Source organism: Lissotriton vulgaris, chromosome 1_2 (genome assembly GCF_964263255.1).
Source record: "Lissotriton vulgaris chromosome 1_2, aLisVul1.2, whole genome shotgun sequence".
Lineage (NCBI taxonomy): Eukaryota > Metazoa > Chordata > Amphibia > Caudata > Salamandridae > Lissotriton > Lissotriton vulgaris.
This window is the reverse complement of record NC_141686.1, coordinates 19643559-19660094: the sequence shown is the minus strand read 5'-3', so window position 1 is coordinate 19660094 and position 16536 is coordinate 19643559. Positions and strand designations below refer to the sequence as shown.

Sequence of the window (16536 nt, the reverse complement as noted above, 5' to 3'; positions counted from 1 at the left end):
TCAGGAGACAGTGTTGTTATGATGTGAACACAAGACTCTGAATTCTGAGTGCAACTAGATGACACTTTATATTCACTGTCCCCACCAACCAATCTCCTTGAACTTCCATAAAGATTTTAGTATGACATGCCATATATTAAATTCCTCATTTTCTATCAAGCCTACTATCCACGTTCCCATCCCACTCTAGCTTTATAAAATTCAACAGACTCCCTAACTCACACACATAATTACACAACTGAAACTTGTCAGAGCAAGTTATTGTCCCACAACACCACTTTTTTACTTTTTCGGCAGACATCTGAGTTTCCAACTCAATCCTAAATTCCTCACCATAAATCTGTAAAGAAGTAATGTGAGCAACTAGAAGTTGCTGAGACAGGGCATTACTCACACAATCCAACGAGGCACTTTCCAAATGCAGTCACTCTGCACAAGTCTAGACCAGATACCCTTCATAATAGAAATGTGGTTAAAAGCAATCTAGCACCTGTACACCTGCCCGCCCCAACTTCCGACACTCCCTCCGACCCCTCTTTATCCGGTCTCTTAAGTAACTGCATATCTGCAGTCAAGCACGCTGCAGATATTGATGATCTCATTCTTAACAATCATTTTGATTTAGTGATTCTCAGTGAATCATGGCTTAATGTATACTCATCTCCATGCCTCGACCTTTTAGTCCCTCCATTCTATAACATTACAAGGCTGGACAGGCAATCCAATAAGAAAGGAGGAGGCATCGCCTGCATCTACCGCTCCAACCTCCTTGTCACAGAGCTCTTGGCGTATACCACTGACTCCTGCGAATACCTCGCCCTCTCCATTTGCAGCAACTCCACCCATCTGTGTAACCTACACATCTTCTACCACCCCCAGGGAAAAACAATTCCTTCACTGACCACCTCATGGAAATCATCACAGCTAAAAATTCCTCCAACGCTAATGATATTTTCCTTGGTGATTTTAACCTATACTGGAACGACCCCAAGGATCCTCATGTCAATGCCATCAAAAACCCCCTTGCCAATCAAACCCTGACCCAAGCCTACTCACTCCCAACTAACTCAAAAGGGGCCACTCATGACTGGATCATCTCTAAGGAATCAACAGTCAAGCTACTAGAGGCAAATTAGACCTCCCCCCCCCGTTTACCACTACTGTTAGTGACCTCAATGATCACTATTCTACGACTATATTGAACATTTTGGATGATCTAGCCCCACTAAAACTAAAAAGAACCCAAATTAAAGACAGAAACCCCTGGTTCTCTGGCTCCCTCAACAATGAAAGGAGATCCCTCCGGCAAGGAGAAAGAATCTGGAGACAACACCCCTCTGCCGCTCTTCTAAAACTACTTCGCCAGGCCAGAAATGCCTAGAACAAGAACATCCTCAACTCAAAAAAAAGAATTCTTCAGATTCGAACTGGGGAACACCAAGAGCAGGCCCCACAAACTCTTCGAACTGGTCAAACACCAATCCAATAAACCGGCCAAAACTTCGAAAAATACCCCCAAGTCTCTAATCTCTTCTGAGGAATTCTCCTCTTACTTCACTGACAAAAACACAGCCTTAGGAAAATAACTCAGTTTTGCTACTTACTCCCAACCCTTTACTGACCTACCTCCTCCTTCCACGCCACCTACCATGGCTTCACCTAAAAATCAAGCACACTGGTCCGACTTCAAATTCTATGAAGAAGACTCCATCTCAAAAATCCTATCCACCTTAAATCCTAATAACCATTTTATTGACCCGCTCCCCTCCAACTGCCTAGCTGCCGTTGCCCAATCAATCATTCCTAGCTGGACTGCAATAACTAACGCCTCTCTCCGACAGGGATCGATTCCTGATTCTTTGAAAGCTGGCCAAGTCCTCCCCATTTTGAAAAAAACCTTTGCTGGATCCAGCCTCTCCCAATAACTTCAGGCCTATCTCCAACATCCCTCTCTTAGCCAAAGTGTTGGAGAAGTGTGTGCAACAACAGCTAAGTCAACACATCAACAACTTCCACCTACTAGATGACTTCCAATCCTGGTTCAGACCTGGGCACAGCACTGAAGCCACCATGCTCAACATCGTTGATGATGCCCTCCAAACCCGAGACCAACTCTAAACCGGTCTCCTAATCCTCCTAGATCTATCACAGATATTCCTAATTAACGGTAACCTGTCTGCTCCCTCTCCGGTCACGGTCGGAGTCCCTCACGGATCAACCCTATCCCCACCCTCTTCAACCTTTATCTAGAACCGCTTACCGATGTTCTACGCACTGCAAATATCTCCTAACATATGTATGCGGACGATACCCAGACCTACATCAAAGTTTCTTCTCTCGAGGAGATCCTCTCCCTGAATGAGGCCCTGAAACTGTCTGTCCAATGGCTTGCCTCCAATCATCTTAAACTGAACGCAGAGGAAAACTGAATTTCTCTTAATCTCCCCTACAAAAATCAATACTGAGGTTCAGCTTTGGCTAAAGTCCATCACAGCCTTTAACTGCCCACCGACCATCGTAGAATCAGCCAAATCTCTGGGAGTAACCCTGGACTGCAATCTAAACATTCAAGATCCCCAACTAGATTGCCAAATCAGCCAGGTTCCACCTGAGCTACCTAAGGAAACTGAAACCCTTCACTGACGCTCCTGACCTAAAAATAGCAGTCGAAGCATTTGTCATCTCTAGACTGGAATATGGCTGTTCCACTCTCTCTGGGTTACCCTTGACCTCCCTGGCACATTTGAAAGCCTGCCTCAACGCGGTCGCCAGACTACTTACTGGCACAAGGAAGTTTGACCACATTACTCCACACCTGAAAGCTCTGAACTGGCTTCCTCTCGAGGCCAGGAAACAGCTGAAACTGGCATGCATCACGCACAAGGCGCTATCCGCAAACTCCCCGGCATATCTTGCACAGAAACTTGTGATTTCTGGAGGAAGCATAATCTCCTGGTCCGCTAGCGATCTCCTCCTCCAACCTGCACGTTTTCAGAAGAAAAAATAAATACAACCCAGCCTTCTCCGGGGTAGCAAAGAATATGGAACTCTCTCCCACCCGCCATTATAAGAATACCTTCGCTGGCACGCTCCAAGAAGGAAGCCAAAACCTAGCTTATGGGTAAATTCCTTGTTTAACTTTTGAGACCCTGGCTAACGTCTGGCTTTGGCCTCCCTCCTGACCACCTTGTTTTTCCCCAAGATAACTGGCGCCCTGTTTTTGTGTAATTGTAAATATATTCTGTGCATACTTGTCCTCTATCCATCATATTTACTGAACTGTGTGAATATTATGTGATGCTTAACCTTGTATAACTCTATGACCCTTGTAAAGCGCTCTGATACCCTAACGGGTCAAGTTCGCGCTCTATAAAACACTAAATAAATAAACATCACACACTCCTACTTCGGTACTTGCTTCAGTTGTTTATTCCTCCGACTCATTCACTGCCCCCATGAAATCTGAAATCCTTACCAGTTTCCACATCCATCCATCCTCCAGCCTTCCTGCATTTCCAGACACCTCAATCACCTTTATAGGTTTAGACAAAACAGCCAAACCCTTCCCTCATACACTGATTCTGAGCATACCTCTCTATCCAACCTGCATACTCACTTTATATCTTCTCTTATCTACACAATTCTCATCATAAATGTACTCCATCATTTTCCTCTGCCTTTCGCCCACACTGCAAGAAATATTCCCAAATCCATGACACATACATGGAGAACCTCTCGCAGTTAACCACCGAAGACACAACTCAATTTCCGCTGAGCTCCATCTCCCTGTGGAACAGTTCTAAATGCCAGAAATGTGTTTTTAGGTACTTTCCTCCAATACAATTTACACTTCACCTCTAGTTGACTAGCCTCATTTACAAAATGATTCATTCATACCATGCTCTCAATATCTTCGTTAGTAAAAGCAACCTGACATTGTCACTGTTCAGGATAATTAACATCACTGGAGAAATCCACTGGCAGATACATCAGAGTCAGTATGCACATTCTTCTTAATCAGAATTAACTCAATGTTAAATGAAAATGCTTGCATTGTGGCTGCTAATCTCAACAGTCTGGCTCTGAGGGTCCTACTCTCAAGGGCGGATGTAACCTAAATCTTCTGATCCTGAGCTTGGATTCCCCGAGGGAGGTACAAAGCTGTCCTCAATCCACAGTGCCTGCACACTATTATTGCAACATGTGGTGGGCCGGTGGGTGCAAGATTGCAATGCACTTTTGTAGGGAAAAGCCTTGTGACATGAAAAACTTCAAAGAACAACAGCTAGCTGGTTGTGGATGGAGAAATGCTGGAGATCAGGCTTAGGCTAGGATTTATAAGGAAGGGGTGGTGATTGGCTGCCCAATGCCCTCTAACATGATCTACTGTAATTCTAGAGTCCGTAACAAAGATTAGGCGATGAACCCATCAAATACTATGGCTGCATTGCAATGCATTTAAGTGTTGAATTAAACTGCTTATCTAAAAAAAAAACAATATCATGTAAAGTGCTTTGCTGCCTTTTGGCCATGATCATATAGATAAAAGAAGTAATCAAAATATGATAAATGTTCTCCATCTTGGATTGAGAACTGAACATATTTAAAAACCAGAACAGCCATAATGAATAGGTCAGGAAGGGACTATCAATCAGAGTACTAAAGAAATATGAATTCCTAAATAACACTTCTTCAGTCTTTCATAAAAACATGTAAACTAAGAGTGCACATTGGGCTTACAGAAAGCCTCTGGAGAGGATTGTGATGCCTGGCCATGCCCTCGACATCCATACGGCTGGAAAGTCACTGCCGTCATAATCGCTGGGAACCATGGAGCAACAGATTTACCAAGCTGATCTGGAGGAGTCCTGCTGCAAAACAGGTAAAATGCAACTGCAGAAGGAAATCTTCCAATCCGTCCCACAAGTTCCATTCCACTGGCATACACACAGCACCAAAGTGGCTTCATAATATAAACCGCAGGCTTAGAAGACCCCTGTGTCAGCTGGGCGCAACACCCGCCCCTTCTGGAGATAGAGCGTTAGCCAAGCATTTTGTGTTCCATCCAGATAACAAACCTCCTTCCTAGAATGTGCGAAAACGCTCAGCATCCCATGAACATTGTAATAATTATTTTTCCAATCCCAGAATAATTCATTTCACTCATCTTCAAAGTTTTAGAAGCAAAAGCTACTAGTTATTCACTCCCCCACCTATCTAAGACAAAAGAACCTGCAAACCATAATTGCTTTAATCAACTGACATGAAAATTCACCAAATATTAATGGCTTCAAACAAGGAACACTAACTAACTTGTTGATACACATAAAAGCAGTTTTTTGCCTATGAACCTCGTAAAAATGTGAATTTTCACTACAAAGATGTTTAAGAGTTCTACATTGCTTGCAAAAACTGTCACAACCGTTAGTAGAATTCAGCAAGTTCAAGGAATGCAAAACGTTGCACTTCGGTATCAAGCTCTGATGATTTTAAAATGTCAGTCACAAGTCTGTTCTTGGGTTCAATTCCACCATGGGAAATACTCTACTGCATTGTGGCTAAATGTGCACTTACTTAACTTAATTTAAAGACAATTTTTTAAGAAACTTAAGGCCATGTATTGCACTTGACAATACCTTAAACCAAACCGGGGGTCTAATCAGAAGCCAAAGACATGCTTCTGCACAGGCTAGACTATTTGTCAAATCAGTCAAAGGCACCTGATCCTATACTGCCTGTAATGAAGACAAAACAGCAAAAATAAACACAAGTGATTGTAAGTGAGACTCTCAAGGGTGTACACAATTAGTGGATTCCCATCAAATTTCGTGTGATGATCAATATTCTTATCTGGTCATCCAAAACAGTTGGTCCGTCTCTTGATCATTGAGACCTAATTTAATCCCCACCCGTACAAATCCAGGGGGTCAAGCCCACAATCACTGTAGAGAGCAAGAGAGAAGATCCATACGTATGGGAACCAGTGCACTGCAAAAAATTATAAAGTCAAGTGGTGAGTTAAAATAGAGTGAAGAGACATGAAAGAGGAACAAATTTTAATTGGAAATACGTCTCTTCCCCTAATTAAAAAGCTACAACAGTGCAAGACAGCAGTTATTCAACAAATATACTGCCACGAGGGCCAACATGTTTCAGCCTGGAGGGAAACAAGGTCCCAAGGCTTTCGTCAGGGCCTTTGTTCTTTCAAAACAATACTACTGCTGAATTGCAAACAAATATGTGCTCAAAAAAGGATACAGTTAGATCTTTTAGTCTATATTCGTACTCCTCCAGATCAATTGGTGTGTCTCACATCTATAAACCAAATACAAAACACATGTGGTATAAATCACTGTATGCCTTCAATCAAATAGCCAGCGAACTACAAGTCTAATGAGTGTGAGGTCATCCTGTAGTTCGGAGAGCGGAAACGGAGGCATGACTATTAAGACTTCTTTAAGTTGAGATATAATGAATTGTTTTTAATAATTATAGATGTTTGGATAACAGAAAGTGAGACTTCACTAGACAAATATATCTAGGCATTTTGGGGAATATCGCATAACTGTGATTGAAGGTATCTTTTGCAAACCCCACCCCTCTGTGTCTGATACAAATAGCTTGACATGGCAGTGCTGGGTGCCTCCCCCTGACTCAGGTTCCTGAACTGTGGCAACGACGGAAAGGTTGGTCTCTCCCTGCCTCTTCTACCATACAATGGGTGGTTAAGAAGGTATTATAAGATTGGGAGCGGGCTTCAGAGGGGGAGAATTTGTTAGATTCCCTTCGTATGTTATGTTCTTAGAGCCACATTCTTTTGAGCACAGTGATGGATGGTGTTGTGACTTAAATGTGATGGTCCTAACACACTTGTGTTTTTCATAGGGACCGCAGGGTCCGGGTCTGTCCTCAGTTTAGTATGTTGGTTCATAATGGGAATAGGTTACAAAACATGTAGTATGGATTTAGAATGAATGAGGCTGGCTGTAGCTGGGCATTCACTCCGTACACATTGAACTTTATTTCCATAGAGCGGGGCCTCAATCTTCCGGAGTTTGGTCCAGGAGAGGTGAGGTCTGGTCCCCGGTCAATCTGGGTGAGTCATTTCTACTTTAAAAAATTCTTTTTCACAAAGTATTTGATTGAAGACATACAGTGATTTATACCACATGTGTTTTGTATTGGGTTTATAGATGTGAGACACACCAATTGATCTGGAAGAGTACGAATATAGACTAAAAGATCTAATTGTATCCTTTTTTGAGCACATATTTGTTTGCACTTCAGCAGTAGTAATGTTTTGAATTAACAGAGGCCCTGACGAATGCCTTGGGACCTTGTTTCCCTCCAGGCTGAAACATGTTGGCCCTCGTGGCAGTATATTTGTTGAATAACTGCTGTATTGCACTGTTCTAGCTTTTTAATTAGGGGAAGAGACGTATTTCCAATTAAAATTTGTTCCTCTTTCGGGTCTCTTCACTCTATTTTAACTCACCACTTGACCTTATAATTTTATGCACTGCACTGGTTCCCATACGTATGGATCTTCTCTCTTGGTCTCTACAGTGAATGTGGGCTTGACCCCCTGGATTTGTACGGGTGGGGATTGGATTAGGTCTCAATGATCAAGAGACGGGCCAACCCCCTGTTTTGGATGACCAGATGAGAATATTGATCATCACACAACATTTGATGGGAATCCACTAATTGTGTACACCCTTGAGAGTCTCACTTACAATCACATGTGTTTATTTTTGCTGTTTTGTCTTTATTATAGGCGGTATGGGATTGGGTGCCTTTGACTGATTTGACAAATATTCTAGCCTGTGTAGAAGCATGTCTTTGGCCTCTGATTAGACCCCCGTTTTGTTTTAAGGTATTGTCATTGTTTCTAGGGGAGCAAAACTTGGGCAGGTCTTTAAAATCCCTTGGACCCTTCTCTGTGGTGTTGTTTATTTATTCATATATAGCACTTCACTGACTTTTGGCTAGGTTCACCTCATGCAAAAACCACATACATAAGTGTCCTTGCTGATGCTTTCTAAATATTTAGATGTAATTTTGAAAGGTAATAGCACCCAACAGGTTGTCTAGCAATTTGCAGGTAACCCTTCACAATACTGATGCAGCACTATCTAATCCAAAAGGTATAGGTTTATATTGGAATGAGCCTTTAGGTGTCACAAATATTTTAAGGCTAGCAAAGGATGAAATGAGCACGTAGACATTAGGCAATGGATGACCATCCAGACATAGGTTTTCCTGGCTTTGCCTTGTTTCAGCTTTTCTGCCTGCACAGCCGCACTTGTGAGTTGCTTGTTTTATTCACGTTCAAGGTCTTTCTGTTTTTGTGAGGGATTGTTTATGTATTCTGAAAGGCTTTGTGAGCTTTGTCAAGGTAAAGGCTAGAACACGTTAGATTTGGAGAAGGGGACGTGAGAACTCCTTCCTGCTGTGGGAATGCTTGCTTGGAACCTGGCCAGTTCAGGTAAGATGCCTCTGACCCGGGGGTAGATCTTTCTCGAAACTTCTAGTGTGCTTAAATCTGAGGATTGCTGACTTGGAAACCGGGAGTTTGGAAACTGAGTGGGGGCGGACGCGTCTACCTCTGAGTGGAACCCTGGTTGCTGAGGCTCTAAATCATGGCTGTTTTACTTCCCCAGTCTGAGACACAGTGTTTGCACCAGGTGATGTATTGAGTTTTGATTATTGTCATTGTGATGTGCGCCAGTGGCTTTGATCATTTGATTTGTTATAATTGTGATGTGTGAGTGAGTGTGCTTTCTTTGTGATGTGTGAGTAAGTCAAGGAGCACCTCTAAAGTTCTCATTTCATCTATTCAGTGTATATATCTTTCTGATCGTATGCAGGATGTCCAGTATACTTGCTTGAGCCTTATCTCATATTATTTGCTGCTTGTTTATTCATCAGTATTATTCATGCACTATATTTACCAAGTGTGCTATTATTGCGTGCATATAAACATATATATGAAGCAACCTCCGTCTCCTCGTGCACTTGTTCACCCACGACTACGCCTGCGGACACAGACACGGACCAATTTCTTTTGGATGCTGTTCAATCTTTATTCAGCTGTCGCCATAACGTTTCGGCACAAAGCCTTGATCACATAAACATATATATATATATATATATATATCTCTTTGTGTATTTGAATCTTGTGCATTTGACATCCGGGAAAGCCTTGTGCATTTGACATCTGGGAAGGCATTTCTGTTAAAGTGCATTGTGTAAAATAAGACCCCAAGCCTTATTCTAAGAGAGAGAGTCCTTGCATTTTGTAAAATAAAACCCTTATCTAAAGGTGTTGTATTAAAGTCTTTGGCTGCGCCGGGTGTGTCGTGCCTGCCGCGTAGAGAGTACATGGCAAAACGGCTCCCTCGAGTTGGCTGGAGATACGGAAATGTTCCATCAGGGCGCATGCGCTAAACACCACGCAATCGTCAGCACAAGTCATCCTATTTAGCCCGTCTCTATGGTGATATGAGCGCTTTGCGTTCTTCCGCTTCCGGGGTTCCTGTTCCGGCCGGGTCATGGTGGTGCCGTCTCTGCGGGCTCGTCGTGCTTCTATCGGCGCTGACGGTATTTCTAGAGAATTGTATGCAGCCAGTACTTTCTTGTTACCGGTGTATTTCATCTGGCCGGTTTATATGGTGTTGGGCTTTCACTGCCCTTGTTCCACGTTCAATCAGCTCGTTCGGAGCATTTGTTGTGTTTGTCTTCTGTTTGTTTCTTGAGCATTTCTGTGCCCGTGTAGCCTAAGAGAGTATTCGTTATCTCCTGGGCATTCCTTATTCATGATTTCATAACGGAGTTTGTTGGGACCATAACGTTGTTACGGCGTGGTCCTATTTTACCGTTCTTGTGAAAACAACAAGAGTGGTTGAACGATTATTCAGAAGATAATTCCTCTATCACAAGATTTTGTGATTGTTCTCTTCTATGGTCAAAAGAGAAGGTGCTTCATATTATTGAGTCCTGATTCTGTATTTTGTGGCTTTTTATTGCATGGGGTGCCATGGTATGAGTCTTCGTTATGGTCCTCAGGTAACAATACGCCTAAGAGAATACTGCATTATGTCCTGAGTAAATAAGCATTGAAAGGTGAACCTGTTTATATATATCCATATATTCTCCAGGACTAAGCATATACTTATATATGAGTACCCTAAGACGACCTTCCTGTAACGCTATATACAAAAAGAGACAAGTATTTATTATTTCCACAGGAGGATCAGAATACATTTCAATGCATGTTTGTCATATCTATATTATTGATTGTGTCTTATTTGTTGCATTGTGCCTACTGCAGTCCTGTTGATCAAGGTGAACCAGTATCCTGAATTATCAACAGTCCGTCTCCAGTATAGAAGAGATTCCTGTGTTTATCCCCTCCTTTCCTTGTTTTGTTCCCCTGTTTCCCTATTGGGCATCATCACATGCGTTCAGGTGTTTTATATTCCCTGGCGTGTGGTGGACCTGGTGGGGGAAGCTGTGGGCCAGTCTTCGGATTCCGTGGGGCTCCCGAGGCAACTTTGAGGTTACGACAGGGTGTTGGGCTACCGTGTGGAAGATTCTGTATTATCTGATAGGCGCAATCAGGACAGCTTGGCGTCACTTGCAGAATTAAAGAAGAAAATTAAAAGGGGACAATGCTCTCTAAAATGCTTATGTTTTCAGTTACAGAGTCCCAGATGCCAACTGAGTTATTTGAAGAGGGAAAACAACTTGGTATTTCAGACAGAAACGGTGGTGTTATTTTAAATGCATTGTTTAGAATGTATCAAAAATTTGAACATTTAGTAAAAGAATGTAGTGAGCTGAGACGGGAGTTGGCTGACGCTCAGTTTGAAGACAAATCTTTGAAAAAAAGAGTTAAACATGTACCAAGCTCCGATGCAGTTTATTTTGCAAGGGTGTTTAGATAGTCAGGATGAGTCATATGTGAAAAATGGGAATTTAGAGATGTTGCCAGTTAATCTGGCAGCTTCACAAGAGGTCTTAATTAATTCTTTTGAGGACGTTCCTCAGCCAGAAATGAATTTGAACCCAGAAAATGTGAATGTGCAGGAAAATAAACAGACCAGTCTCTTAGAATTAGCGATCGTTGGTTGCAGGTATAAATTAGACGTGTCAGTGAATGGTGAATCTTGCTCTACATGGAAAAACGTTATTTAGAAAAAAGAAATGCAGCAATGTGCTTTTGAATCTGCACTACAGAATGTTTTTAAAATGTGGTCAATTCAGACATGTGTCAGTGTATCTTGTGTGCCAGTTCAGGAACAGTGTGCTATTTTTAGTACCTGCGAAACACAGGGAAAGAAAAGTATGCTTTTAAAGTTGCACATTGAAAGACACTGGAAGAATACAATAAGATAATATGATTCAAATGCAATGGGACAAAGCAAACGTGAATAAGTGGCATATACAGACAGAGACTGCAGTTTGTGAAGGTCCCATTAGAAAGTCCAGGGGTGGAGTTTGAGACACAGGATTCCCCAGTGTAGTGGCAGATTGTACTGCAAACCGCAGCTACTGTGCATGACAGAACATTTAATTCCCTTACAGATGAAAAGGCTAAAATCTTGGAGACAGAGGTGGTGGCACACAATTGAGATTTGGTGCATTACTAATATGAGCACCTAGGAGAGAAAGACTATACAAACAGGTGGGCAGAGAATGATGGGATGTATATCCCCCTAGATTTTCTCAGAACTGTGATTCTTATGTGTCAGTATGGACAAGCCAGACCAGTCTCACGGAAGGTGAGGGACGAGTTGAAGAAAGGAAAATTACCAGAGCAGATGGATTGCCTTGGGCTTATGCCAATTGATAAGGGAGTACGAATTCAGCAGTGAGTGGAAAAATAGTCAGGAAGAAGACTGCCCCAGCCCCTCTTACTGTGTAGGGGGGAAAAAAAAGAGTTTCATCCTAATACCAAGAATTCAGAGGCTATAGCGTGGGTAGCATTATCAGATAATTCCCCAGAGCCAGTAGAGAGCCGTGCAGACAGGAATGATAATATTGTGGCTTCAAACTCAAAACAGGGAAAGGAAAACGTGCGTGTTTTGAAGAAATGTTTTTTGCAAGAAGAGTGATGCTTGTTTCTTTTCCAGGTCATGATACTGTGATGTGTTGTTGTGCCTGATGTCCCTGCCTGTGTATGTGTACCCCGTGTGGGTGTGATCCCGCCCCTCCCCCCCAAACCTGGAGTGATCACCCAACGGTGCAAGCTGACATCCTGTGGCTGAACAAATCAGACAGTCGTTCCAACCCAAGAACGATGAACTGATATCATAAACATGGACACTCGCACGCCGAGGGCTTACCGGCGTTATCCTTTGATAGCTTTGGACACCGCTGTAGCTGTTGCTGCCTCTCGCTACAACTAGCCGCACCCGCTCCGCGGGTGCCGCGTCGCAGCTCTGGTCCGTGAGGCTGTTGGGAGCACGTTTGCTCACAGCCCTTAACAGGCACTCGAGGGAGCAGGGACACGCTCTATTCACCAGCGCTGCCGCTGCAGGGACTCAAAGAACCAGGAGTCCCTGCGTCCCGGCACACCTGCAGACCTCTTGCCCCTCCCACCCCTCGCTCAGAGGGTGAAAAAGAAGCTGAACGCTCCATACCAGCGGGACACTCGCACGCCGAGGGCTTACCGGCGTTATCCTTTGATAGCTGTGGACACCGCTGTAGCTGTTGCTGCCTCTCGCTACAACTAGCCGCACCCGCTCCGCGGGTGCCGCGTCGCAGCTCTGGTCCGTGAGGCTGTTGGGAGCACGTTTGCTCACAGCCCTTAACAAGCACTCGAGGGAGCAGGGACACGCTCTATTCACCAGCGCTGCCGCTGCAGGGACTCAAAGAACCAGGAGTCCCTGTGTCCCGGCACACCTGCAGACCTCTTGCCCCTCCCACCCCTCGCTCAGAGGGTGAAAAAGAAGCTGAACGCTCCATACCAGCGGGACACTCGCACGACGAGGGCTTACCGGCGTTATCCTTTGATAGCTGTGGACACCGCTGTAGCTGTTGCTGCCTCTCGCTACAACTAGCCGCACCCGCTCCGCGGGTGCCGCGTCGCAGCTCTGGTCCGTGAGGCTGTTGGGAGCACGTTTGCTCACAGCCCTTAACAAGCACTCGAGGGAGCAGGGACACGCTCTATTCACCAGCGCTGCCGCTGCAGGGACTCAAAGAACCAGGCGTCCCTGCGTCCCGGCACACCTGCAGACCTCTTGCCCCTCCCACCCCTCGCTCAGAGGGTGAAAAAGAAGCTGAACGCTCCATACCAGCGGGACACTCGCACGACGAGGGCTTACCGGCGTTATCCTTTGATAGCTGTGGACACCGCTGTAGCTGTTGCTGCCTCTCGCTACAACTAGCCGCACCCGCTCCGCGGGTGCCGCGTCGCAGCTCTGGTCCGTGAGGCTGTTGGGAGCACGTTTGCTCACAGCCCTTAACAAGCACTCGAGGGAGCAGGGACACGCTCTATTCACCAGCGCTGCCGCTGCAGGGACTCAAAGAACCAGGAGTCCCTGCGTCCCGGCACACCTGCAGACCTCTTGCCCCTCCCACCCCCTCGCTTCACGCCCCCACAAAGGAACGCCTTCATCCCGCTGTGCGGGAGCACGCGGGAGTATCGCGGGAGTATCGCGGGAGAAGCCCGGGACAAGGGCGGGACCATCTGTGGCCATCAGGGGCCAGAAGAGGCCGGGCCGGGCCACATCTCTTGGCTCTCCTAAGAGGGAGGGCGAACTGTAAGAACATGGCCACAGGCACAAGAGCAAGTAAATCAAGGAAAGCTGCGGGAGACGTTGTTATAGGCACAATGGACCAATTTATTACCCGGGCTGTTTCCATCGTAGAAAAGGAGATAATCCTTGCTGAACGAAGATTATCCCGGGAATCCAGGGGTCTATCTCATAAGCGCTCATCCTTGGGCGCCCTCGCCCTAGCCCCCAGCCCCGTAAACGTGCCTACTACACCATTGGTCGTAATCGACTCTCCGGATATCGACGAGAGAGTAAGTCGAATTAGGGCAAGCTTAGAAAAGGTAACCACCACTGCACCAGTCATTGCTCAAGACCCAACACACCTAAATCCTCTTGATCAAACTGACCCCTCGCAGGGGGCCCAAAATTGTGATCTTTACTCAGAGATCAATAATGCCCGTAGCCCCTCAGCGTTGCCTAACGAAGCCATACAACCTCCCCCCACACTTGAGTCCATCGAAGCTAGCACCCCTTCAGCAGTAGTTCAAGAAACTATCCCTACTGGGAAACCAGCCTTAGGACAAGTTGCACAAAAAAAGCGAAAGCGTCCTGCCAGTCCTCGGAAGGGGGGGTTTCATAAGCCACACAGCAAAGTGAGTAGGCAAAATGCGCCCAAAGGGGGTTCTACTACAAACCATGTCCCATATCCAAACACTTCCACCACCCACACTAGAGATATTGCACCTGAGGGCATACCAGGCCCGTTGGCTCCTCTAGGTTCCACCATACTCCCCCAGGCTGTGCACACCGACTTAGATGTCGAGAACTTAATCAGGTCTGTGGTAATGCCGCTCGTAGATAAGATTGACAGTCTCACACGTAAATTAGCTGCCCTAGAGCAGTCAATGCTGGACAACTTTTACGCTGTGAAATCACTGGTCAAATTCCATGCTAAGGTGCAGGGAGAAGAAAACGGCGGGTCAAGGAGTGGAGCTGTCACCCTAGTTCCCTCTAAGTCAGTGCCTCGCCAAAAACCGCCTGCACCTGGGGAGATCCCTCAGTCACTCCAACCTAATACTGGCACCAGTCCTGTCCCAAAAACTCCCGCTCTTGAGCCCAGCTTGGGCTGCCAAAAGAAAAAACCCACTACCCAAGCGCCCAAGGCCCCGAAGGTCAACTTTGCTCCCAATCCCAAGCCTATAGCCCTCAACCTTAATACAGTAGGAAACTTGCCTGCCACGTCGAATGGAAACACAACTCCATCCTTTCCCACTCCTGGCAATCAGGCTACGCCTAAACCCCTAGCCAAACCTCTAGCTAAACCTCCGGGCAAAACACCAGTAGATAGGGTAAAAAGGCACACACCCAATGCTAGCCTCCCCCCTGGTTGTAAACCGTATGTGGTAATCTTAACGGGTGTCCCAGAGCTCGAAGAGGGTTCTGTTGAGCTATATTCTGATCTTAAACATAAGACACTCTCCTGGCTCAAAGTAAATAGACCCCTCCCAGGGCACATTGACGGCAGAATAGCCTATGTTCGCCGTGTGGGGTGGATCGGTAATAGACGTAAGGACCTAACTGGGGACTGCGTACTGATCAACTTTAACGATCCTAGAGCAGCAGGCATGATATGCAGCCAGCAGTCGCATTATAACTTTTGCGACATTCAAACTAAGGATTTGGGGTATTTCTACCGCCCCCCTCCTTCATCGAGGCATAAGAAGTTCTTGCCGGATGAGGGTAGAGGTGCATGGTTCCCGCACCATCCAACCTTAGACGTTAGAGCAAGGGCATGGACACCGACCCAAGCGGCCCCCCCGCAGGGCTGGGGTTGGTGACTCGGTGATAAAGTGGTAACAAACGCCCCCTCACCAAGGGTTATTACATCACGCATAGCCGAGAGGGTCCCCTCGTCACCAGCCAAGTTTTCTGTGCCCCAACCCACGCCTAACCCCCCTATCCCTTCTTCTCCAGGCTATTGGACCGGGTCCACTGAGTCCGTGGATGGAGTACAATCTATGGCTGTACAGGGTGAGGAAGCTGGATGTGTTGAGTCCCCAAATTGCCCTACCCTGAAAACCATTCGTTGGAATGTGGCAGGCCTAAACAACAAGTTGGATGCCCCGGACTGGGTGGCGCTCACCGAGCCCCACGCAGTCTGTGCATTCCAAGAGACGTGGTGTGTGGAACCAAGGCATAGAGTAGGCTATGCTACCTTCTTTGTCCCGGCAGGTATTCCAGCTTCGGGAAGAGGGCGCCCGTTTGGAGGCCTCCTAGTCTGGGTAGATATATCTCTAGGTTGGAGGGTACATCATCACCCCCAAAAATCTCCAGACCTTATGCGGCTCACTGTAAAATGCCCAAGGAAAGCCGTAAAGCTGGAGATTTTTAACATCTACACACGTGGGGATTCAGGGGGGGCTTTGTCACCAACCCTTACTGTTTTGGAGGCAGCCTTAGGGGAGTGCCATAGAGACTCCCTAATCCTGGTTATGGGGGATTTCAACTGCACATTTGAGCCCCTGTTAACCGATGAATCGCTGGATCTGTACGACGAAGATTCAAGGAGAGGTGTTCCGTCCCTTGATTTACCTATTTTCAAAAGATGGACCCCTAGAGTTGTTCAACTAAACTCCCTCACACTTGAGTATGGCTTGAAAGCAGCCAACGGGAGAACACGCTCTGACCCAGCGGTGGCTCACACGTATAATAGGGTGGGTCACTCATCCAGGATAGATTACATTCTTCTAAACTTTCCTTTGTGGGCCCACACGAAGGACATGTCAGTTTTACCTTCCCTGGATAGTGATCA

At 45.8% G+C, this 16536-nt stretch overlaps 1 protein-coding gene across 2 annotated transcripts in view; it reads right to left on the bottom strand.

Moving 5' to 3' along the window:
* The window catches only part of FBLN1 (fibulin 1), a 911174-nt gene that overhangs the window by 733350 nt on the left and 161288 nt on the right, over positions 1-16536 (bottom strand). The window lies entirely within an intron of this gene.